Genomic DNA, 24,262 nt, shown 5'->3' on the forward strand with positions numbered 1-24,262 from the left:
AAAGAGGTAGTTGCATGGGAGACATATTTAGGAACAGGAGGTCCAAATCCCGGCCTTGACTTCAGTGTCTAATTCAATATAGAAAAATCAGCTCTTCCTGATCCCTTTTCCCTTTATAAGATGTTTTTTCCCCAGCAGACTGACTTCCAAGAGCCACCCTACACACCAAGTCAGCGATCCCTGCTGGGGCACACACACAGCTTGGGAGTTTTTGTGTATTTCCCAGGACTATTAACAGAATAATATAATGAGAAATGAACTGAGGTTAAAGAATTCAGTACCTCATGTATTTTCACTAAAAACACTGACTGCATCAGGGGACCTGCCAAGAGGAGAGTTTAATATCGTATGAAAAGGAAGAATTTTCATAATGATACTTGGCAGCACCTGCATCCCCCCCATGAATGAGAAGCTGCTGGTGCTTTCTCTCCTCCTCACTCTTATTCTCTCTCTCCCCTCAGCCCAATGGCTGGACAAGTTGTTTTCATTTTGAAGTAACTGGGAACTGAGGACCTGAGCTTGTTTCCAGCAGCGGCCTGTTGGGCAGCCTTGGGCAACCATTCAAGGGGATGAGGGGACTCTATATTTAAACACCTCAGTTAGGAAGGCACTTTGAGAAAGCAGCTTTTCAGGCTACACAGTTTCTGTGTAATCAAAAGGGAGAAAGTGGATCCAAAAAGTCTATTGGGGTATCTATATCGCTGTCGGCACTAGTTCTCAATGAAAAAGTACCAACTGCAGCAGAAACTGGGCCCACTCACTAATGATGCACTGACCTCAAATGGTTGTATCATTTTTATTCAGGCAAAACTGTTTTGTCTGATTCTAAAGCAAGCTAAAAACTGACAGGCTGCCCCAGTGTAGCTTTTAGATGGAACAAGTCACAAAACAAAACTCTTGTATGAAAAATGCCCGGCATCAGTAAAACAATTCCTTGTGGTGACACGAAGAGCAGTGGGCAAATCCTGATCGCTTCAGATAACATGTGCCAATTAAAACAATCACATCAAGATGTCCTGGGCTTAACAGCCACACTCAGGGAGTCACTCGAATCCTGCGGCAATACAACCAAATGCAGTTCATTTTCACCGAGACTCCTGGTATAAAGCAAGCAGAAAAGTGCCCTGGAATAGGATTACAGAAGGGAATTCTTTGAGATGACGGTAGGGCCCTCATTTACAAGTGATAAATGTCAGTGCCTTTCCATCTGCAGCCTTTTAAAACCATTTTGAGGTGCTGCGCCACAGGAGACACGGGAGACCTGAGCTTGAGAGAGTGTCTCATGGGGCAGTCGTCCTTCTTCTTTTTTAACAAAATGAGGTGCCCCAGGGGAAAGTCAGCAGTTAGAAGCGGCCCCACCTGAGTGTGTCTTGGGAGGAAGCCTACTGCCTCATGTTTTTTAAAAGGAAAAAGAAAAAATTATAATAATAGAGCTGAGCCAAAAATACCAAGCAGTTCATAGCTGTTAAAAAGCCAGGGAAAGCTGAGTCGCACCCGTTCGGTGTTGTTCTTCCAAACAAGCTGACCACCCTCCCTTCATAACATTTTATTTATTAAAGGAGAAGTTGCCCCAGGAGCTGCTGTAGTCATATGGGTATTCGTATGTGTAAATGTATATATGCATAAACACATATACATATTTATGACTGTGCTTCCCTACAGCTTTCAGCCAGAAGCTCCCCCTAGATTTTTGTGTGTGTGTGTGCGAACTGCTTAATTTGTTAAAGAGCGAGCAATTTAAATGTTGTGGAAGGGAACCATGCAGCGCAGGCCCCGCAGCCCGGGCCGCCGCAGGCCCCGCCGTTGCCGCGGCAACAGGGAGCCGGCCTCCCATTGGTCCTTGCTCCGCGACGTGACGCATCAGCCAATGAGCTTCCGGGGTTTCGCTTCCCTCAGGAGAGGCGCCGCGGCCCCGTTAATGGCGGCGCCGGGGTTATGGCGGCCCCAGGGCTCCTGAGGGAGAACCGGGCGGGAGGCGGCCGCCGGGAGGATAACCAGCGCTGTGGCTCTGTGTGGGCAGTACAGCGGCTGCCGCTTCTGTTCGTAGCTGCGAGCTCTCTAGCTTCTTGGTTTTTATGGAGCTGTTTCAGTAACTTCATCCCTAACCAGCCCTTCAAAGCATCCCGCACTTTCTCACACCGAACAAAACCGTGTCATGCCTTTAAATATCTGACCAAATACTTTAGAGGGTCAGGGCAGCAGAAGCAGTATCTTAGGTATTTTCCTCTGGCTAGTTTTTTTTTTTTTGTTTTGTTTTCTTTTTGCTCTGTGTATTCATTCCCATTTTAAAGTCCTCTGTATTTACCTGCTGGACAGTCTAGACAGCTAATGAAATAGTAAGAGCCCAGTGGATTTTTACAAGAATGTGAACACAACACTAAAAGTTGGTGTATGTTTGAATACGGATCGCAAGGTCCGTGTCTGGGCACTGAGTGTCCCTTTATTATTAGTGTCGATCCTAAAAACCCCCAGAGGAGTTACCCCATTGTTCTAAGGGTTGTACAGGAACAGCAGGTCACATCAATAAAATGTACTTAAAGATGCAGATAAGATCCCAACGGGATTTTTGCAGACAGTTCATAAAACCAGGTTGTGAGTCACCACTGGGAGCTAATGGGAGTCAGGCCTGGAACTCCTCTAGGTGCTTTTAATAAATCCCACTCTCTCCATATTGACATGTTTAAATGCATAATATGCTTTTATAAAATCTGACCTAGTGTTTATACAGTACCAAGAGCAGCAATCTGAGCACTAACATACTCCGTGTTTCTGGAGAATAGTGCCTACCCTGGAGATCTAAAATATTAATGAACAGGGGAGCGTGCAGTCAGACTCGAGACAGAGAAATGAAGCTGCTTCCTCAGTGTCTCACAGCGGGCTTTTAATCTTATTTTATGGTGATACTTATCTTTAGACCCTAAATTTCAGACCTGTGGAGGCCAGATTTGCATCCCTTGTGTTAACTGAAGGTAATTTCTTATCAATGTCCTGATAACAACAGGTGTTGCCTTGTGACTTTCATCACACAAAGTGTGAGAAAGTGACTGAGGGATCCGCTGGAAAAGCCACTTCTTACATTCCACCCTCTCACAGAGGACAGAGGTAGAAAAGGATGAATTTCTCCGCTGCCATGACCTGTTTCTTTTCTTGCTCATCGCTGACGCTCATCAGTCACCTTGTTGCCCATCAGTTTTTCCAGAGCCGCGCAGGGTGTTGTCGTGTGGTCCTTCCCGGTGTTCCTGCTGCGTGTTGTTTCTGGAGAGCCCTGTACTACTGCTTGGCACGGGCTCTGGCGAGCGGCTCGGAGGGGGCGGCAGGCAAATTGAACCGTGCCCAGGACTTTCCCATGAAGGCCTGGCTTCCTCGCAGGGGAAAATCAGCTCCGCCTAGTGAAGCATGTCTTCCAGTCTATCGAGAAGAAAATAAAAAGTGATTCAGCTTATTTTCATTTCATGCAGCTGTCTCGCAGCTAACATCCCCAGTAAAGTGGAGCTGTTGTGTTTTTATTTGAAACGTGTTCGTCACTTACAGCAGTGATTTTCTTTGAATGTTAATTGTTTATTTATTATCCCCTTCTACATATGTGGCTGAATAAAAAGCCCTTTTCTTTTGAAGCATCCCATTAACTGCCTGAGGAACAGGGGAAGCTCAGTACCTTGTGGTGGGCTGCTGGAATCTGAATAGAACACATTCAGTGATAATGAAATCAAATAAGTTTGGAGCCAGAAGGAAACTAAATAGATCGTGTAGCTGGACTTCCCGCACTGAGCCGGGATGAACGACACCTGGACTTGGATTTTTGCCTGCCCTGTTCTTAAACGTTTTTAACATCTCCAGGCAGTTTCCACAACATTGTTAGATGGATCCTCTGATGCATTTCTTCACCTCTATGACAGCTAGAAGCTGTTGACTAACTTGGCAAAATTAAGCATGGAGGAAATTGAAATTGCTCTGAAGTGCCTGGAGGATAACTGAGGATCAGGAAGGAAGTGGGTACATCATGAAAACAGTTGAGCAATAGCATGTGATGGAATCCTGGATGACAAGATTATTTCTTCCACATTTCACAAGCCAGATATAGAGGAAGAATTCAGGCCCAAAATCAAGTCTCTCTTACCTGAGCTGAACATTTTTCACTATCAGATGAAAGTTATTGCATCAGATCTGATTGAGACGCAGTTGATACGCCATAAGTGGCTAGAAGAGGAAATCTCAGTTTATGTGACTAACAATTTTTGTGCAAATATTAACTTTGGCTGATACACATTTCTCCTTGTATCTCTTTTCCAGATCTGAGCAGAATTGTATCATGTCTCACAGTAAGCTGGCTTGGCTATATTCAACTATAGCCTTTGGTTATTTGAATAGCTCCCATTTTTAACTTTTATCTGTTGATTGTTTCTGAAAGATAAAGAAAGTATAATTTTTCCCATGATTCTGCTTCCTGTGATAGAATCATAAAATCATTTTGGTTGGAAAAGACCTTTAAGATCATTGAGTCCAACCATTAACCAAGCACTGCCAAGTCCACCTCTAAACCATGTCCCTAAGAACAGCATCTACGTGATGCAGTATTAAATTCTGCACCATGGAAAATCTTAGAGTTAATGATGGCAAAAAGCACAATGCTGAGGGCTCCTTTTGCTGTGCTAAAACCAGTGGAAAATCCTAGAAGCTGACAGCCTTGGCACAAGAGACGTTGGTGGACACTGGAGCTCACCTTTCATTTTGACAATTGTTCATCTCCTCTATCATAATGCTTTTTAATGCTACCCCTAACCAGATTGTTGTTTCTGCTCAAAATTAATGACAGGTGACGAGGAGAGAGCAAATTCATTAAGGATATTGCTTGTGCTTTGATTCCTGGTCATACAAACCAGGTGGTCGGACCTGCAGTAGAGGAACACAGGGCTGCAGAGTTCGAATCTAGAACCCCTGGTGTCTAGGGGTGATGTCTAATTTGGAGCATTATGGGGAAGAACAACCCATATGAAGTTAGTGAGCCATGGCTATTAAGCATGGTTAATGCATTTGTGCTTCCTGAAAACAGGCTGGAATTGAAATCAGTCTCTTCTTGATTTCTTTTTAAGTATCTTTCAGTCTGGGGGTGTTGAAGTGCTGATGCAAGACAATAAAGGAAACTATCTTCCCAGCGCTTACCAGCCCTTACGGGGACACGGTTCCGCTGGCATTCCGCGTGCCACCATTGGACCTGAATCATCGCGCGGTTCCAGACAGAAAAGCAAAAATTAACTTTTCCAGTTGCAACTCCAAGCAGTATTTTAGGGAGGCTGCATATAAATAGCCAAGATTGGATTTGGACAGCGTACCAGAGCTAACACCCATACTCTTGCAAAATGCGCCCTGGGATCTCGAATGACCACAAGTGGTCAGGAGCTTGGTTTTGGCATCCTATATTGGGATATTTGCTTCATGACGTCAACAGTCATCCCCTCGCAGTCCTGTCCTGTCTTTCTCTCTCAGCGGCAGCTGCCGACTGATGCCTGTAAATAGACATTTTTTTCACCTCTTCTGTAATTCTTTTACAAAATGGATAAAACAAAGTGCCACCCAGATAAGAAACAATTGCTCCAAGCCAGTAAGGAAAGGAACTGGGAAACGTTCCATGAGCAGAATTAAGCGAGCAATGCAGAATTTCCAGGGTATCACCTGGTAGCTCTGTCGTGTTTTGTTAGTTTGCTCAACATGGTCAAGTTTTGTTTTGTTTAATTTTGGGTCCTTATATCATCTTAATTTTTGACTTCTAGGCTGTTGCAACCTTCATAGTTACCAAGTCCCTTTGCCCTTATCTTATCTAGGTTCCCTGATTTCCACCATTAGGTGATGTCTGACACCTTCTTTGCTCAGATCTGGCAGTCTGGACACACAGTGAGTCACTCTCCCCCCACATCCTCCCACCTCCCTCATCCCCACATTGAGGGTGGAGCCGTTTGCAGTGTGAGACAGGCAAAAAGCATTGAAGAGAATTTCAGAAGGTGGGTGACATTAGTTCTTCGCTGTGAATACTACAGGCAGCAAACCCCACAGAGAGGATAATCACCTAAAAATGTCCCTAGATTTTGAACTGAATTCTAAAATTCAGTTCATAAGCACTCAGAGCCATAAGATGTACAAGAGGACAGCTTTCACTTGCAACAAAAATCTGTAATATTCGATCACTCTAACAGTGAAACAATTAAATAATTAGGCCTGTATGATTTTTTATTCAGAGTCTTTATCAGCATCTCTAACCAATCCCAGCAGTTGGATTCTGGCTTGAGGAAACTGGCATAATGACAGTGAATCCATAAGGTTACATTATTCTATTAAAATGAAGGGCACAGCCACATAGAGACAAGTGGTTAAGATAAAACTGTCATTGCTAGAAGGTATTGTCACTAATTCTTCAGGAGGGAATGAAGTCTGATAATGTAGCTTTGGACATAGGGAATACGCAGGAGATGTTTTCAAACTGCTGAAAGGGTGATTCTGTGTTGGAAGGATGGGTTTGTAGCAAAAACACACACTCTAGAATGCATGACACCGTCTGCGGAACAAGGTTACAACTCCAAATACTTGGCAAAGAGCTGTGACAAGGGGCAGGACAGAAATCCTGTGAATCCATCTGTATTTATCTGCTCAGGTGTGATTTCTGGTGGTGGTTTGCTCAGCCCTGGACACGGTGCCACACTCACCTTCCTCTCCACTTGCTGGTGTCCAACATCACACAAAGCAAAGTGATCTGCACCCAGCAACCGCTTGGTCCCGGCTGCTGGAGTTGTGCCTTGTGTTGCTCACCAGTAGCTTTGACATCCCACGAGCTGATCCCATGGGCAGCCTGGGTTTTGTAATTGCATTCCAAGGGGTATCTCTAATTCCCCCAGAGTGGAGAGAACAACCCGCTGCAGTCAGTCGCTGCTTCCTTTGCATTGTAACTACTGGCTGATGACCAGTGTTTACTGACTTCCAGTGAGTCATTTGCAAGTGTGATGCTTGGCTAAAAAAAATTGTTTCCAAGAACCCTATCATCATTAATCAGTAATTCACGCATTGGTATTCTGCTGCTAGATATGATTATCCAGGGTTCGAATTGAGATGGTAATGAGGCACCTACCTCAGGCTGGACCAGAATTGCATGTGGTAGATAGAAGATCTGGGTTGCCCCCGTTCACATCCCTGCCAAGGGATCCAAGTCACTCAACAATGGCAGAATTTGGCATGTTTCCCTGCCCCAAGGAGTTTGCAATTTGAAGAAGTGCTGCTTTATTCATACTGCTTTTATAGCTGTTCCCATGTCAGTCAGTGGGATGAATTCCCATCTTACTTTTATTGAAATGTAAAAGAAGTTTGTCAGGACTTTACCTAACCTGTGTGAGTAAAGTTTCATTTACCAGAGCGTGCCAGGTCACTGAGATGTGTTCATGGCTCTGTTTTTCCGTCTCTCACCCTGGTTTGGGGGGCTGAGAGGGGAAGAAGAGAGGAGGATGAGGGAGGCTGCCAAATGCCAGCACTGACATCAGAAGGCACAATGCCAGAGTGGGGACCAGCGCTGGACCAGTCCGGGGGGTCCCGGTTTGGAGGGGCAGCGGTGCCTCCAGGCAGAGCTGATCGCACGTTCGGCTCCGGAGATTAAAATTAGAGCTGCACAAATGACTGGAAAAAGTGTAAAAGTGTTCCTCACACACCCACTGCTCTGAGCACTTGCTGGGGGATTTATGTTGGATTTGAAGAAGCATTTAGTATGTGAATAACAACTACCAGGTTACTTGGTGAAACTTGCAAAGTGGACAATTAAATTATAATTGGTATATTGAGGGGAAGACAATTAGCAGGGACGAACTGATGACGGTTTGCTGCTTCACTGGAGAGCCCCAGAGACTTTGTGTTCTGAAGCCCCTCTTAACACTTGCCACATAGCTGTTAGACCAGAAGGAAAAATTGTTAATGCATTAAAATGCACTTGGCCTCAGTGTATTTCCTCGTACAATTTCCATTTTATTTATTAAGCAAAATAAAATAATACTATCTATATTCACAATTTCAGCCTTTCAGAACATTTTTACTCTGATATCAAGGGTGATGAAAACATCTTCTGGAGAAAGAGGGTGATGGGAGTGTTTAGTTCCCATAAATTTAGTTCCTTTAAAGTCTGGACACCCTGGGCGGATGCCTTGGCTCCAAACTGACCTGGCTCCTCATTTTCATCTTGGTTTTTAATTGGAGCCAGGAGAAGAATCCCAGCATTTGCCAGGTGGATGCGAGCTGTACCCTGGCAGGATGCCTGCAGACCCATTACTGCTTTGTAGATTAAAATAAGGGCAAGCAAAAGGGGCGGAGGACAGCTAGGGGGAGGGAAAGAGAAGAGAGCAAGAGGATAGCAAAACACTTTGTTCTAGTTCAGGTGAAAAAGTTAATCTCTATACAGACACTTTGCCACGTACAGGGTGGAGGAGGGAATAAGTTCTTTTAATATATGTGTTATGTTCTCTAATTATCCCTGTGTGCCAGCCTCTAGGAACGGTTGAAAGCTGCTGCCAGAGCCTGTGGCTGCTCAGCCATGGGTCTGGTGAGGACACTCTGGGGAGGGTCCGGCTGGATGGGGGGTCAGCGGGGAGGAGGGGGTGGGATTTGGGGGTTCTGGTCACAATGTTGGGGCTGATCCACTGCAGCTTTGGCCCCGACACTTGATCTCTGGCTCGGTTTCCTCAGCCCTAAAATGCAGAGGATGCTGATAAGAATATTGACTCAGCTACAAGGAGCGTATGCATCAAGTGATTTCAGGTCCTGGGTTACAAAGCAGAAACAAACAGATGCTATGATCCCGTTTTTTACTGTGTGGTCCATCCTAGTTTTGAATGAACCACCTTTTTTTTTTGCAGTTTTAAATCTAATGGACTTCACAATGAGGACCAAATTTCCTCTTTTAGTAGGCAATGAATTTCTATTCCTAAGCCTCTTGATTCTCAGCTTTACTTGGGCACGATGGGGAAGGCTCGTTCACTCTAATGGCAAAAGCAGCCTTACAACAAGCCTACCTGAAAGACTCTAACTGCCTATTTAATGTTACCGCACACGCTGAATAGGTCTGCTGGGCAATCTTCCATCAGAATCATTTTCTGATAGAAAATGGCTCTTTGGAAAATCAAAATTTCTCCTTGAGAATACTGCAGTTTTGCCAAAAAAATGCAATTCACCAATGGGGAAATGGACGTGACAGCTGCCTGGCTGCCCACCCTGAGCCTCACAAGGGTTTTCTTGCTCTCTATTGAAGACAAAAACTGAAATCAAATAAATCTTTAAAACAAAACAAAAAAAAAGCCTTAACAGTGCTTGGAAATCCCTGCATACAAATTAATTTCTATTAGGTTTGTTGTTGCCATTTTCTTCATTGTTTGTCCATGTCAGAATAATCGCCATCGTTATTTTATAACGAAGCTGGCTTTTCTCTAGAAAGAGAATTCCCTTTTCAGCCAGGTTTTGTACTGAGGGATAGAAACTAAGGGGAAAACGAGATAAGAAACAGAGAGAGTGGGGTGGGAGTTAGAGGATATTTTATTATAGGGGTAGTTTACCTATATGTCAAAAATGATCTTTTGGGAAAGACAGAACCATTTTCCCAGGAAACTGAAATGGTTTCTAATTGATTACATGCAAAGGCAACTCAAATGTCTGCAAATCAATGCTGTACATTTTTATAGTTTCTATTATTGAAGAGTTCCATATTTCAAACTAAAACAATCTGGGCGGCTATCTTTCCCATCATCATGCTCATCAATTACCTTGAATTCTATTCTGGCACAAATATCTGAGCTGGGAACCTCAGAAGAATTTAAGTTCTTAACAACCATTAGGAAACACTAAACTAGTGTTTCATCTCCTGAAGTGGCTCAGACACTTCAAGCCCTGGGAGTGGAACAGTGTATTTTACCCTTCTTTTGATCCCATCATTATCTCAGTTGTAGGACATCCACCTAAAATATAGCAAATTTCACTTTAATGTCCAATATATTCTATAATTTTATGAATGGCTTTGTCCAATGTCTTATGAGAATTATGCCATCATAAAACCCATCCAAAATTACCTAACAGATGTACCTATACTCTGATATTTATGAAGCTTATTGGAGAAACACTAACTCTCCCAGGGCTGCCATGTAGTTAGGTGACATTGTTTATGCTGGATAAACTCCTTGGAGACAAGGGGCGAATTCCTCTGAGATCTTGTGGTCGGATCAATTTGTAGAGCTGCTCCCATGTTTTCTGATGCAATCGAGTGTAACAATGTTGTATCCCAGTAAACATGGAAATGGAGCAAGGAAAACATTTCTCAATCGCCTTCCTAAAAATACTGCTCTGGGTGGGGAGGGGCTCCAGTTTTATTCCGGGAGCTCATTCAAGCCCTCATCGGTTTCCACAATGTCTCAGATTTTACTTAGTCTTATATTTCATGTACTTATAGGTTGGGAACCAGAGTGCTCCGTGGGCCAAATGCCTATGAGCGTGACATGCTAGAACCATTATGCCTTCAAATGGCCATATGCAGGGGCGGAGGGTTGCCAAGCATGGCTGGAAGCAAATTCAACATTTGGCAAAGGGGGCAGATCATCAAGGGTGATCCTGGGAGGGGCTGGCTCAAATTGCCTTTTTGGTCTTTACATATTCTAGTGCTTCATTCTATAAGAGGTAAAAAAAAAAAGTAATGTCTTTATTGTGTTAGTTTGGCATTCTGTGCTTTGTTTTGTCCGGGTTTGTGCTTTGTTTTAATGCTCTTCTTTCACCTTGTTGCCTGGTGACTAGTGTTAAGCTTTCAGATGCAACCTGGTGAAAATACAAATTCTATTGTGTTCCTGGGGACTAAGGAGAGAACAAGACAGCGTACCCAATTTCAGTGTCCAGCTGAGGGCTGGGAAAGTCATTTGTGCTGTTCCTGTGTCCATCATAATGTAAGACACCATATTTAAAGACTAAGCCTATTTAGGACCCTATTTTTCGAGAACCTATTCATACAGTGACATTCAGAGAGGAAGACAAGCATGTGTATTCCCTCATCCCCTGCACTCTTCAGAGCTCAGGCCAGGCTCCCAGCCCTCCGCACGCTGCTCTTGGCCTCATCCCATTTCAGCACAGCAGTTGCATCTGTTTTCTGACCCCGATGCTTTTCTTCCTGTTTTCAGGACACTTGAAAGTGAGCGTCTCCGAATGGCCAAGATAAGAGCCCATGTCCTGCGTCTTCCCGCGTCCTGTGGCTCTGCATTCGCTCCCACAACTACCACAGCAGGGAGGTGATTTGGACATCTGCGATTGATGCGGCTAATCCAGCTTCACCCCGGGTGATTCTGTGAAGTGACATTCAAATCTGAGTGGTTTCTCTAGACACAGAGATGATTACACGATGAAGAAAGTACACGAGCTGCTTTCCTCTCCACACGGCTGTAGTGCTGTCTAAAAATAGCCCTAAGCAGTTGAAAAAGTGCCTTAATCTTTTGACGGGGAAGTGGATGATGTCACGAGACTGGGAAGGGACTCGTTTGCTGTCAGGAGAACCCTGAACTTGACACGTCAAACAGAGCTGAGCGCTGCCGTGGCTGAAGAAAGGCAGGGAAACGGGTCCCAGCGTGCCCTTTTCCCAGCGTTTTTTGTATCCCTCTTTGGTGCATGTGAAATGTTGAGGGTTAAAAACCCTTTTGATATATAGAGGGCAGGATGCGACAGGATCAGCTGTTCTATTTTCAGTGTAGAAAGCTGCAAGGAGCTGATAAAGAGAAAAGACAAAACAGCGTATTCAAGCACAAAAGCCAATAGAGCCGTGTCCAGGGTGCAACTCTGCTCAGCTCCTGGGACAGCTCACAGTCTGCATTCAGAAATTTGGGATTTCTCCTTCTACACGGTGAACCTGCTCCAGATCAAGTTCATTCTCTTTGGTTTTGGAAAATGTGTTTTCTTAGTTGATACTTGACATTATCTCAGATCCTGACCTTCCTTTGTTACTGCAGAGGTGCTCAGGGTCTATAGCCAGGGCAGTAAGCTTATGAGTACAGGGAAGTTAAATGTGAAGAAGTCCTGCCTCATGAAAGCCAGCTCCATCTGGGCTCTGGGTTCTCATTAGAGTTAATGAAAACAGTATTAAGTATCCTACCACCCCAATAGAGATCGCATGGGATAAGTATTCTCCGAATTCTCATTTCCTGCTTCTACCAAACAGAGCTGGGCTATCGCAGTCATTCCTGCATGAAACACTTTCCTACGCATTTGCAGCCCAAGAAGAGCAGTTCTATGAGAAGTCTAGTATTTGCATAATTGGGTGCTAACAAAAATAAAGCTAACAAATTGCTGATAATTGCAAAATGTCAACTATATTGGAATAGGTCAGAGGTGAAATATAAGGGTGAAATCTCCAGGTGTGTTGAGGTCAAAAGCAACTTGTTATTGAGGGGAAACTTGTTAGGGGTAATAGCTATCAGAAGAAACTCGACTGAATAATGTTAAAGCCACCTGAATCTCCAGTACCTTGTTGCTGCAATACTGCAGGAGAGAGGGACCATTGCCAACATGAGTCATTGGTTAGTTCTTCAGATGTCACTTGTAGGGGGGCTGAAAAGGGACAACAAAGAGAACTATCAACACTCTGGTTGCATAGCAAGAGGTGCAAGACAATGGCACAGGACTTTACCCCCAAAATGCTATGAAATAGAATGGAGGTGCCAGAATCAATTTAGTACATGAACAAGTTGAAAGTTGCTTCCCAGAAAAATCCAGGTGGATGCAAAGAGAAATCTCAGTTGCTTATGGTAAGAACCTGGGGGGCAAAGGGAATGAACTCGCACTGGTGCTGTGCCCACTGTGCTCAGCTGCCTCTTCCTACCCGAGCTGCAAAGTTCTCTGGTATTTTTAGGAAGATGAAAAATGATGGGCAGCCGAAGGAAACGCAATTCTTTATAAAATGGCCTTGGTTTTAACTACCATACTGGATTGTTTCAAAATCCTCTCAAGGACTTCCGTATGTAAGTGAAAAACAGCCTCGCAAATTGCCAGGGTGGTTTAAATCAACTTGCAGTGCAATAAAAGGTGTATGTGCTCCTTAGTCAGGGGAGTTGGAAAAAGAGCCATCAATAACAGTGTGTCAGATCAACACTGAGGGCAAAGAGAGGACTTTGCTGGGACACGACTCTTTTCATTCTCCCAGGGATTCTCTTTCTTTTCTGTCTTCAGTTGCTTTTATATCTTTAACCATAGAGCAGCCAAGGCGGGAGAGGAACTGCCTGACAAAGGTTTCATTGACAAAGGTGTAGGATTTTTGCTAGAAAGCACTTCCTTCTCTGCTGAAGGCTTTGAAGTGTCGTCTTTGTTCTTTCAGGCTTCTTATGTTTTTTTTTTTCCTTTAAAAATGATAGACAAAATACTTGAAAGTCATCTTTTAGTACAGGCAGAGCAACAGGAGCAGCAACAGAAACCCTTAATTTAAAAAGGTGTCATCATGCTAAAATGACATATTTGAAATATCATTTCCAATCCTTGTTAAGAAAACCGTGCCTTATATAATTTAAAGCTGCTTGTTGAATTTTAAAACATGTATAATTTGCTCTTCAAGTTGTCGTCTTCCTTCACTGACTATCTCGGCGTGCCCCGTCTCTGCTGTGATCTTTGGAACTCTTTCATGTGGCTGGTTGTGCTATCTGCAAAATGGAATAATGGCAGTGACCTCCTTTGTGAAGTGTATTGGATCAGCATCAAAAAGTGCCATTGTACGGCAAGGCATTATTGGTGTAGTCTGCTTTTTAATATTTGAACAGTGTGATCGATTTTGCTTTCCTAAAACCTGAAGCCCTAAACAATTTCTTCTTTTGCTTGTTAGCGCCAGGTAACCCCTTTCAAATATATACCAACCTACATTCTAGATCCTACATCCCAATACCTAAACCTAAGATCCTGTCATGGCACTCACTGCAGTTTAATAGATAACTTCAATTAACCCAGTGTTGTTCATTCCTTTGTGTGCAGACCTGATTCTCCATTCCTGAGTAAATAGAAATGTCACCCTTGACTTGATTGTTGCAGGGCCAGATGTTTCAGGCATTGCAGGACCAGATGTTTCAGGCACTGCAGGACAAGGTCCTAAGGCAAGTCTGTAAGGTTCCAGGTGAGGAAAAGACACACGATAACACTGCCAGTGCCACTGATAATGTCAGCTCAGGGCACAGAGATCAGCAACCACCAGAGCCAGCTTCCTGTGGTTTGTCACTGTAATCCTCTACTGAAACATGGCTGGGGGAACACCTTTTATTTATTTATTTTTCCCTCCTCTTGATTAACTAACGTTCTTAAGACAAGTTTTAAAGCCCATGATCTCCAGGTTATTACTGTCCACTAAAGGGCTTCCTTGGTGTGGGCTGGGGAATGAAAGTTTCTTGGAAATTCCTTTTGGTACTTCCAAAGCGTCCGGATGAAAAGCGATTTGTTGCTCTTGTTTGTGTCCAAAGCACAGGAAAGCCCTGCGCTAGGGGAGATGATGGGGCTTTTTATTCCCCCACCCCGCAGACGAGCAGCTCTTCGGGCCGGGTGTTCTGCTCAGACTGGGGAAACTGGACTGAAATTCAGAGCCGAGCGGAGCAACAGCAGGACAGACTGAGCGGGACAGACTGCAGCACGCTCAAACCCGCGGGTTTAGGAACGAAACGGCAAGAAAAACACGAGCCACGTGAAGCCACGAGTGCATTAGCCCACATGCTGTTTTCTATCTCAGGTGTTTCGCATCATTGGGAACCCGCCGGTTTGCGGGGCTGGTGCTGCCCAGCTGCGCACCGCGCCCCCACCCCCTGAGCACAGGTGCAATCAATGAGGTTGATGGCTCGTTAGCAGCTTTTGTGCTCCGTTATCGTCCCCTCCCTCCTCCCCCCGCCCGGGTAAACGGTCACTTCTCACGGTCACCTCCCCCAGTCACGGTGCTCAGCCCTGGGCGGGGGGGCAAGCCCGGAGAAGCTTCTGGAACAGCTCCCAGCCGGGTCCCCGCGCTGGAAAAGGGTCTTTGGGGAGCAGAGCCCCCGGTGAGCAGGGACTAAGGAGACTTCCCGGGACTGAGAGCCCTCACCTGCCCCTTGGTGAGTGATTTTCTGCTGGAAATACCCCTGAGTATTTGCCTCCCCGCCCCGGGCAAGCGGTTATTTCTGCTGGGTCCCCTGGGGTGGAGGGGCCGCCTCGTGTTGTGCGTGCGGGTGGGATTCCTGTGCGCTCGGACGGCAATAATATCCCCCCTGGTACCTCAAACCGGCGCTTTATTAAATGTTGCCGGAGTGTTGAGTAATTTTGGATAAACCCCGTTTCTAGTTGGTTCTCTGCTAAACAGCTCTGGTTAGAATATAGTCTGTTTGGAGCTTATCGCCTGTCTAAGTTGATTCGTGGGGTGTCTCCATGACACTCATCCAGCTTCTTCTCCAACAGGCTTTTTTCTTTGGCAAACACAGACCAGAAGCAGGTTGGGCTCTGGGTGCCCCCCCAGCTGTTTTTTCCCCACATGCACATCTGTGTGACACCTGCACATGGACCAGCTTGGTGCCCAAGTGCTGCCGAGGGCCGGTGGTGACACCGACCACACCGGCCATTCCCAGCAAGCCCAGTCGCTGCACACATTGTACTGTGTGCTCCCCAGTGTGAACCACCATTGCCACACCAGCACAGGGCTATTCCTGCGCTGATAAACCCTCTGAATGATAATGTAGCTTAATTCAGGGAAAATGTCACAATAACACAAGAATTTTAATGTGAAAATACCTTAAAATCCAGACAGGCCAAGTGTGCCTTGTCAGCTGTCCACGTGTGTCTTGTTCCCATCTCCCTGAGCTGAGCAGCGGAGCTGGGAGGAATATTATAAACTGCGACTTTTCAGCAAAACTCAGCAAAAAAATATTTTGTGAATATATAAAAGGAGTATTTTTAGTGGTGGCTGTTGTCTTGCAAAGTCCATCTCAGTTCTACTGAGCTGAGTTTTCCTTATGTTCCATAATTGGGACAGTTCAGAGATCATTCTGGATGATCTGTAAGGAATTGCAGTTACTGGGATTTACAGGAGAAAAAGACAGTTTTGGCCCCCGTCCCTCCTGCAGCTCCTCCAGGTTTGCAGCAGCAGCATCTTAAGACAAAATAAACCCCAATAAACCAGCCTAAATGCTGGGTTTTGTTTTATTTTTTTCCAAATCCCCATTGTTAGAATAAGCCTAATAAAACCTTTGAACCGGTAATTTGCACCCATTCTTTTAAAACCTTTTCCCATTTTAAATATTAGTATAAAAAGGGGATTTGAGGAATCGGTATCGCCAAAGCAAACATTTGACACACTGTTATATTCGAGCTGTATTATATGAAGCTGAGGCACATGAACCCAAGCTGCTGCTGTTGTGTGATTCAGTGCTTATGAGCAATAAGGGCAAAAGTGCTGGAAGAAGCCCCAGTTTCCCTGTTTGTGTGCAGGCTGGTTTGAAACAGTAGCAGGATTGCACCCAGTTGGTATGGCAACAAACTGTAAAAAGAAAATCCTCCTGGTTAAGGCTCCGAAGGATATTGACTAATTTCTATCTTTCATCATGAAAACAGTAACACTGACACACTTTGCTGTGCCGCAAACATTTATATTTGGATGTTGTCGTGGAAACTAATCGGGCCGAAATGTGACTTTGGGTTCTGTTTCTGCAAGGATGCAGCACGATACCAGATTTCAAACCCAGACCTTGTTAAGCATGTGCTTAACTTTATGGACCAGAGCATGTAAAACTAAATCCCCATGTGTTTCTAGGACTGAGCTCCTGGATCTTGGAAGCAGAGGGATGGATCTAAAAATTCTCATAGTAATAAACAAGTAGTTTTGCTTGCAGAGGCTTTAATGAAAGCTGCTTTTCAACATCTCTCGCTCTCTTTTCCTCCCTCTAATGTGTTTTCTGATGCCTGCGAGGTGCGGGAGGCTCCTCAGCATTTGGGAGCTGTATCTCCTATCCGACTCCTTGTTTCATCAAATCTATTATATAAGATCTTTACTTCTTTGATAGGTTTGCTTGAAATTAGTAATTAAAAATTTTTGAAATAGAAGGGAATGATGAAGAAATCCGTACAGCTCTAGTACGCAAGCCTTGTTTCTTTAGGCGTCCAGCTAAAACATTTAACACGTTGTGAAGGTGAAAAGCAACGCGCTGGTCCAATGCTCTGTATTTGTCATCTGTGCTTGCAAACCCAACCCTGCAGCTTTCTGCTTCTGCTGGAAAGAAAAACAAACTGAAAACAATGGGAGAAACCAGAGAGCCCTGTCTGGAGCTCTGGGATTTGTGTGGATGGGGCTGGGGCTGCTGTGGGGGATTCATTGATTTCCCATCACCATTTGAAAGGGACGGTTTCGGTGCTGGGCACGGGACTGTGTGCGCTGGGGTGATCCTTGGGCTGTGCGTGGGAGCAAAGGGGTGACCTTGGTTTAGTGTCCCCTCCGCAGTGTGCGCAGTCAGGCCAGCCCAAAGTCTGACAGGAAAACAGAGGTGTTTAAACCCTGAATTGAGTTCCCTCCATCATTTCCAGGCTCCCTAGACTCCATTCTTAATGCAATCCTAGCAGTGCGGAGTGAGGATGGGGAAGGTTTAAATGTGTTTGTTTCTGAAGGCAGGTGGCAAACAGCACCCAAGAGCGAAAAATACTTTTACACAGGAATATCTTTGCTTTTCTGACTCTTCAGAACAAGGGACAAGTTTTAAAGTAAAAAGTTGAGTTTAATGAGCGATACCGAAAATTGCTGCGTGTGAATCACGCCAGGTTCTCATCAGCAGAGGCACAGATTTCCCTGGGAATTAGAAAAGAAAAAGCAGAAGAGGGTTGAAAAACCTCAGAGCTCCTGTTGATGTGCTTCCCCGTCCCGCTGTCCCCTCCCCAGCAGGACACTGAGGCTGCAGCACCGAGGGGCCAAACGAAACCCGGGCTCACAAGCGTGTTGCTGTTTTTCCTTTGCTTGTGGCATAAATCAAAAAGAAAGAAAAAAATAATCTGTTAGCACAGAGCTCAGGTTTGTGTATTTTTTTGCCAGCTGCAACATGCTACCCTCCGAGGGGATCACGTAAAACCAGCCATGGTTTAGGTTGGAGTGACATGTCAAACCCAAACTGTAGGTCTGGCCCCTCTCAATGAATTACAACTTTGTCAGGAACCTATTATATATATACATATATACATACATATATGTATTTTTTTTAAATTAAGGTAGGTTTTTTATCAAATCAAATACCTGCACACTAAATTATATTCCTGGTGCCAGCCTGGCTCTCCCTCTCTCTCCCCTGCTCTCTTTTGCTCGGCGTTACGATACAGGGGGTTTTGTTCCGATGGGGTGAATGGCGAGATCCTGGAACGCTGCTTGACCTTGCCACATGGTTTGTTTTTTGGGTATTTACCACAACATGTCCCAGCGCTGTTGCCTTAATGATAAAAATATTCCGAGTCAAAGCGTGGAGGCCGGGGGTTGTGGGTGAAAGGAAGGAAGGTGAATCAGTAATAGAGTCCAGCCATCAAAGATGTTTACTCATCTGTTTTCTGAAACCAATTTGTTTTGTTTATTAATAGGGCTTGAAATGCCAAGGGGAAAGTTGAATTAAAAATGCCATATGTTGCTCTGGCATGGAGTCTCCTTTGTACTAAAATTGGTTGGGTGCTGGCTTTTCCCTTTTTATCCACCTCCTCTCTCTGAGGAATAGATGCTATTGTTATTTTAGAGGAGGCTGCAAAGCCCAGCAAATGGAAGCAGTAAGAGTTCGCTGGAGATGTTTAATCCACAGCCCAGCAGTTTCTATGGTCAGATACTTCAAAATCATACACACAATAATTAAAACAATTTAAGATGCTTTCTGCTCTGCCTACAGCCAGGAGACGCTTCTGCTGTGATTCTGACCTTACAGGGGAAGAAGTTCCACACTGGGCAACATTAGGCAAATTAAATGGATATACAGCATCCCTATGCCTAATAGATGGAGTGTATCCTAGGGAAAAAGTCTGTACCTGGTTAACAATACATCCAGCTAAATATTGGCATAAAATCCTTCCTTTGTGTGCTTCCCAGGGGCATTATAGTTTGGTTTTTAGGGAACTAAATTCAGAGCGCCCTTGGGAGTAGGGGGGGTAGAAAAGGTTTCCTTAAGGGGACCTCCCCAAACCACAACCATTTCTGTGGAGAGAGCATAATGGAAAACTCCTACTAATCCTATATCACGCGTGTCTGGGCGTTGGGATCATGCGCAAGCTGAAGGAGGCTCATGCTTGTAGGATCAATTGCAAAGGTAACACGGTGATGGAATACGCTGGTGTCTGAGCACAGCAGCGCTGCGGTAACTCCAGCCCGTGTTCAGGCTGCCCTGCACTCCTGCGATTATTTGTGATGGGAGATGAGAGGCTGCAGGAATGCTCTGGGGGAAAGAGCACATCGCATGGAGCGGTCATGGAAGTGCCTGGACACGTGGAGGCAAAGAACAGAGAAGGACCAAAGATCAGACGTTCTCTCTTTTCCTTCAAGCTCAGGAAGGGCCATTTGGATTTTCATTATTAAAAAGCTGCAAAGGAAATACGTGGCATTTCTTGATCTTTTAAATTGGCAATGATGAAATAAGTGGAAGTTAAGATGAGAGTAGAGCTATGAGGTGAGGAGAGAGAGAACCTAATAGAAAAGACTGGATGTGTTCAGGTAGTCTGTACATAGTTGGAGGGAGGATTCCATCTCAAACATGCAAAGTTCCAATGGGCTGGAGGTGTCAGGGTGTAGAGGTCCATTTCTGATGGTTTGGACACTCAGCAGTGAACCTCAATTTCTTCCTCTGGCTCTGTTGTATGACGAACCCTGCCCAAAAGCCAGGCTTAGTCACTCTAGTTCAGGCTTTTATCATCTGAATAGGAGCTGATGGGGTCAGAGTTGAGCACTGCGATTTAAAATGTCCAGGAATATCAAGACAACTAAATCTAACAGGATTATCATGTTCCTGTAGGTCTTGTCTGATCACTGGTTCACAATTCAAGAAACAGAAACGTTCTTTAACATTCGAGGTCTTACGTGGTCTCCCCAGTAATCTGATCTTCAGGACAGGGGCACTGAGGGCAGATGAAATAGGTCCAGCCTAACTCCTCTATTGCCTTATTGTACCCACAGCTCTGAGGGGACAGAATCAATCACGCCAGGAAATGGCTCAGACAAATGTTAAATGGATGTAGTCATTTAATTGCATTATAGCCTTTATTAAATAAAGGTACAGGAGAACATAAAGGCGGCCTGCTTCTATTTTTGATGCAGATATTATGGAAATGTATGTACCCGATTATGCCAATCTGGTGAACCCCTGCAGGTTTCTGAACGGTTTCCAAGCTGTCCCCCTCACTCGCTGTGCAATACTTGGTCCTTTTGTTCGGGTTCCTAAGTGGGCTCTGCTAGACCTCGGTTGTGGGGCCGTGTGTGCTCCCTCCCGCAAGCCGTGGGCTCAATCTGGCACTGGCTTTTCTGGCTGGTTGAAGAAAAGTGTGTTTCTGAGGTGAAAAATTTGCCTTTTAAATTTCTGTGTAGCTTAGACCAAGATTATAATTCATATCCAGGGCTGAATACCAAATGACCCTGTTATTCATTTCCACAAATATTCTGAAAGGCGAAGAGTGAGGCAAGGGAAAATACTGGCCTGAATCCAGTGCTGTTAGAACCCCAAATCAATGGCATTTATATGAAGGTTGGATTTGGCCTCCTCCATCTTTCACTTATAGCTTTAAGTTTAGCAGAATATAAATATTGCATGATGCCCCAGAGCTGCACCAGCCAATCTGCTCAAAGACGCATCTTTCCTTATTGAACAAGGCAAATATTGTAAAGTGAAGTCTCTGTAACAAAGACCTCATCTCCTGGAAAAACTCTTAGTAGCTGGTCTTGATACTGAGTGTTACAAGGTACTTGTGGAGACTAAAACTGGGAGGGTAAACTCTCCAAATGTGGAAAAAAAGCAAAGCTCCTCTTTGGCAATAACGGAACAACCCGCAGTGGCCATTTACATGATAGATCATTAGTGAGAGTTTTCATCAAACTTAGTCCTTCTGGTTCCATGCTGACAGATCTGTATATTATCCCAAGAATTTTCCAGAATAAAGAGAAGGAAATATGAACCTTATTGTAAAGGAGATGAACTCACTGGAAAATGTGCTAAAGATTTTTCAAGGATCTTGCAGTCGAACAAGATTTACTTTGACGTCTACTGTGAATTATGGTTTATTTCCACTCTGCGCGATGTGGTGGACAGTATTGTGGAAACAACTCAGTTCTTAATCATGAACTAATAATCTTTATATGTGACACCAAGAATGCTCCATCTCTGTGCCAGGCCAGACGCTGATGGTGACTCTTGTTGAAATGCTGAGCAATGTGATGCATCCTTGCAAAACCTCATCCCACCATCAGTGCTTTTCCATGCCCAGAGCATTAACTAGTGACCATCAAAATCTTTGCTCGTCTAATACCAATTGTTCACTCAGACATGAGTCCCAGGGAGGCGATGCAGCAAAATAGTGACCAAGCATGTGTTTAATTCCATTTTGGAATCATTGCACTCTGGGATTTGAAATATTGAGATAAAACATATGGGTTTCAGCTGTGTCTCTAGGGATGCGAAGTTATAGTCCTTAGAATACATATTGTGTATAAAGCGCGGTTGTTATTTCTCCATTAGCACTGCCAGTGCTGGAGTTGGCTGTTAGCGTATCATTCTCCTGACACATCATTACTAAACAGGTAATTTCATACCCGATTTCCAGAGAGTGTCATGCTGAAAACCACCTGGGTTTCAGTTTTCATCAACATTTAAAATAATAATAATTAAAAAAAGACGCGGACTGAAAAGTGGTGGTTGTATTTGAACTGGGACTGGTCTAATCGAATGCCGGATCAATTGGATTTGAACAAGCGAACATACGTGGTGGAAGGAGAAAAAGCGCAACTGGAACCTGTGTGCCCGGCTGTTCTGAAGGAGTTTTCGCAGCATTGGTGTCACACTTAGGAACCTTTTACTAAATAGCGATCTTACCAAATCTTTGTTGCTTCAGTAGTATGTGCATTGATCACTTATGTCTTATACCATGGATATGGAGAGCAATTTGTTCCCTTTCATAGTAGAATTTCTTGTGTTTGAAGACCTGATGTGTGTTCCTTCCATCTTTGGCTGAATAACTCCAGTTCATTCCACTTTCCTGTGTATCATTTCACGAAAACGCAGACTCACTAATCCCAATTAATTCTGCAATTGATCCTTTTCCAGAGGTGGTTACAGGAGTCTGCGTTTGCCAGCAGGTGTCACCAGAAGAGAACAATAACATCGACCTCTGGAACGCAGCCGCCTCGTGCAGGACCTGCAACTTCTGTCGCTGCACTTTTATATTGCACCCCATTGAAACTTATTTAGTCTGTAATGATTGGTCACTATTTTAGAAAATAAGTATGTCCTGAAAGTAAGAGAACCGCCCCCAGCCAAAGCAAAACGCAGCAAGTCTGGAAAAGGAGGTTGGCAAAGTTATGAGGAATTTAGTGCAATGGTTGCTGGGTCGGGGTTGGGATGGCACAGCCCGGGTCTGGGTGACCCATCGCTCCCAGCACACGGAGAGCAGGGGCAGCTCCTCTCCATCTCCTGCATGGGGCTTTGGAAGTTCTTCCATCTGTGTTCTGTGTTCAGCACATCCAAGTGTTTGCACGACAGCGAAGGGAAACACAGATTTGTGTTACAACCTCTAATTGAAATTTATTATGTTAATATCCATGATGTGAGGATCTCATCGTTTTACTTCTCCTCATCCTTAGCTTGTGGAGGGATTTCAGAGTCAAATCCCTGTCCCCCCAGTTTGCACACACCAGTGGGGACGAGTGTCCATTCAAGTGCCATATTCTGATTGTCAGAAGACAACAAAAATGGGGTGTTTTCCTCCCAAAGGTTCACACTGATGTTCCACTGCAGGGCTGGAGCAGCAGTGCCCATGGGTAACTCCGCAGAGGTTTTTAAGGCTGGTCACTTCTGTACAACCTGCATTGTATGAATTGGAACACGCTATTGAAAGGGCTTGGGAAAAATGTGTTTTGATTTTTCTTTTCTTGATTAAACCAGCAACCACTGCATAAATTTTGGAAAGAAAACCTGCTGCAAACTGAGGGATTAGTATTTAGCTCTTTATCTAAATAGAGTCCGTTCCCCCCGCGTCCCCTCCCCAAAAGAAAATAACGTTGTTTGAAATTTCCAGGGAAGCTTAAGGCCTAAAGCATTGGGTGAGATGTAAATTTCTTAAAATATTTATCCATCCATAAGTGGCTACATATTTGACATTATTATAGGGTTTCTCAGTGTTCCATTTTATTAAAAAATATTTATTTGGTTTCTAAGATTACTGCTTCTCTAACCACAGAAAATTCAATTACCGAAAACTGCAGCTATCAAATTGGTTGAAAATAAATAGCCTTTTATCCAAACCTGGCATGGGCTGGTTTACTTTTAATACATAGCCATAAAAAAAGAAGCTCTTTCCACAGAGAGCCGCTTGGTTACAGCGCAAGAAGCCAAGGAATACTTTGCATCATCAGGTTTTATTTAAAATAAGGTAGAGACTGGGTAGAAAGTAAGTCATTATGAGACTAATTAGCTGTTCATTTTTCTCTTTTGTGTTAGCAAGTGACAGGTCTCAAGGTGTTTCCTTTGTTGTGATAAATAAGTCTTGTTGTCTGGTTCATCTGGGTGAACAGAAATGCAGGTAACAGTCCCCAATGGTTCTCAAAGTGCCCGGTCTCCTACCTGGGGGGTTTACAACAGGGATTGTGTTTGCAAATGCCAAATAACAGAAAATAGTGGTGGAAGAGCTGTTAGAGGTCACCCAGTCAACAGGTTTATTAATTGTTTTCCATCTTCAGTGGCATCAATTCCATCACATCTCCAGACTCTGGATTGCAGAGGTTTATTAATGAAGTAGGTGCTTGAATGCAGATAAAGGCTTTAACATCCTTTGTGATGTCTGGGAGCTGGTACCCCTGCAGATTGGGTGAATATCTGGCTCAAACCTTTAACCACCGTAATATTTCTAATAACAATGCTTTAGCAAAGGGGAAACAGAATGGAGGGAACAAATTTTAAAAGAATGACTGTCACTTCAGCGCTTTGCAAATGGTTGGGGATAAAACTTCCCCTCTTTTGATTTGCGAAACAGCCACGTTGCTTTTTCAGTCTGTTTCTTTGCCCGCAAAGTCCCTTTCCGT

Source organism: Nesoenas mayeri (assembly GCF_963082525.1).
Source record: "Nesoenas mayeri genome assembly, chromosome: 19".
In the NCBI taxonomy this organism is placed as follows: domain Eukaryota; kingdom Metazoa; phylum Chordata; class Aves; order Columbiformes; family Columbidae; genus Nesoenas; species Nesoenas mayeri.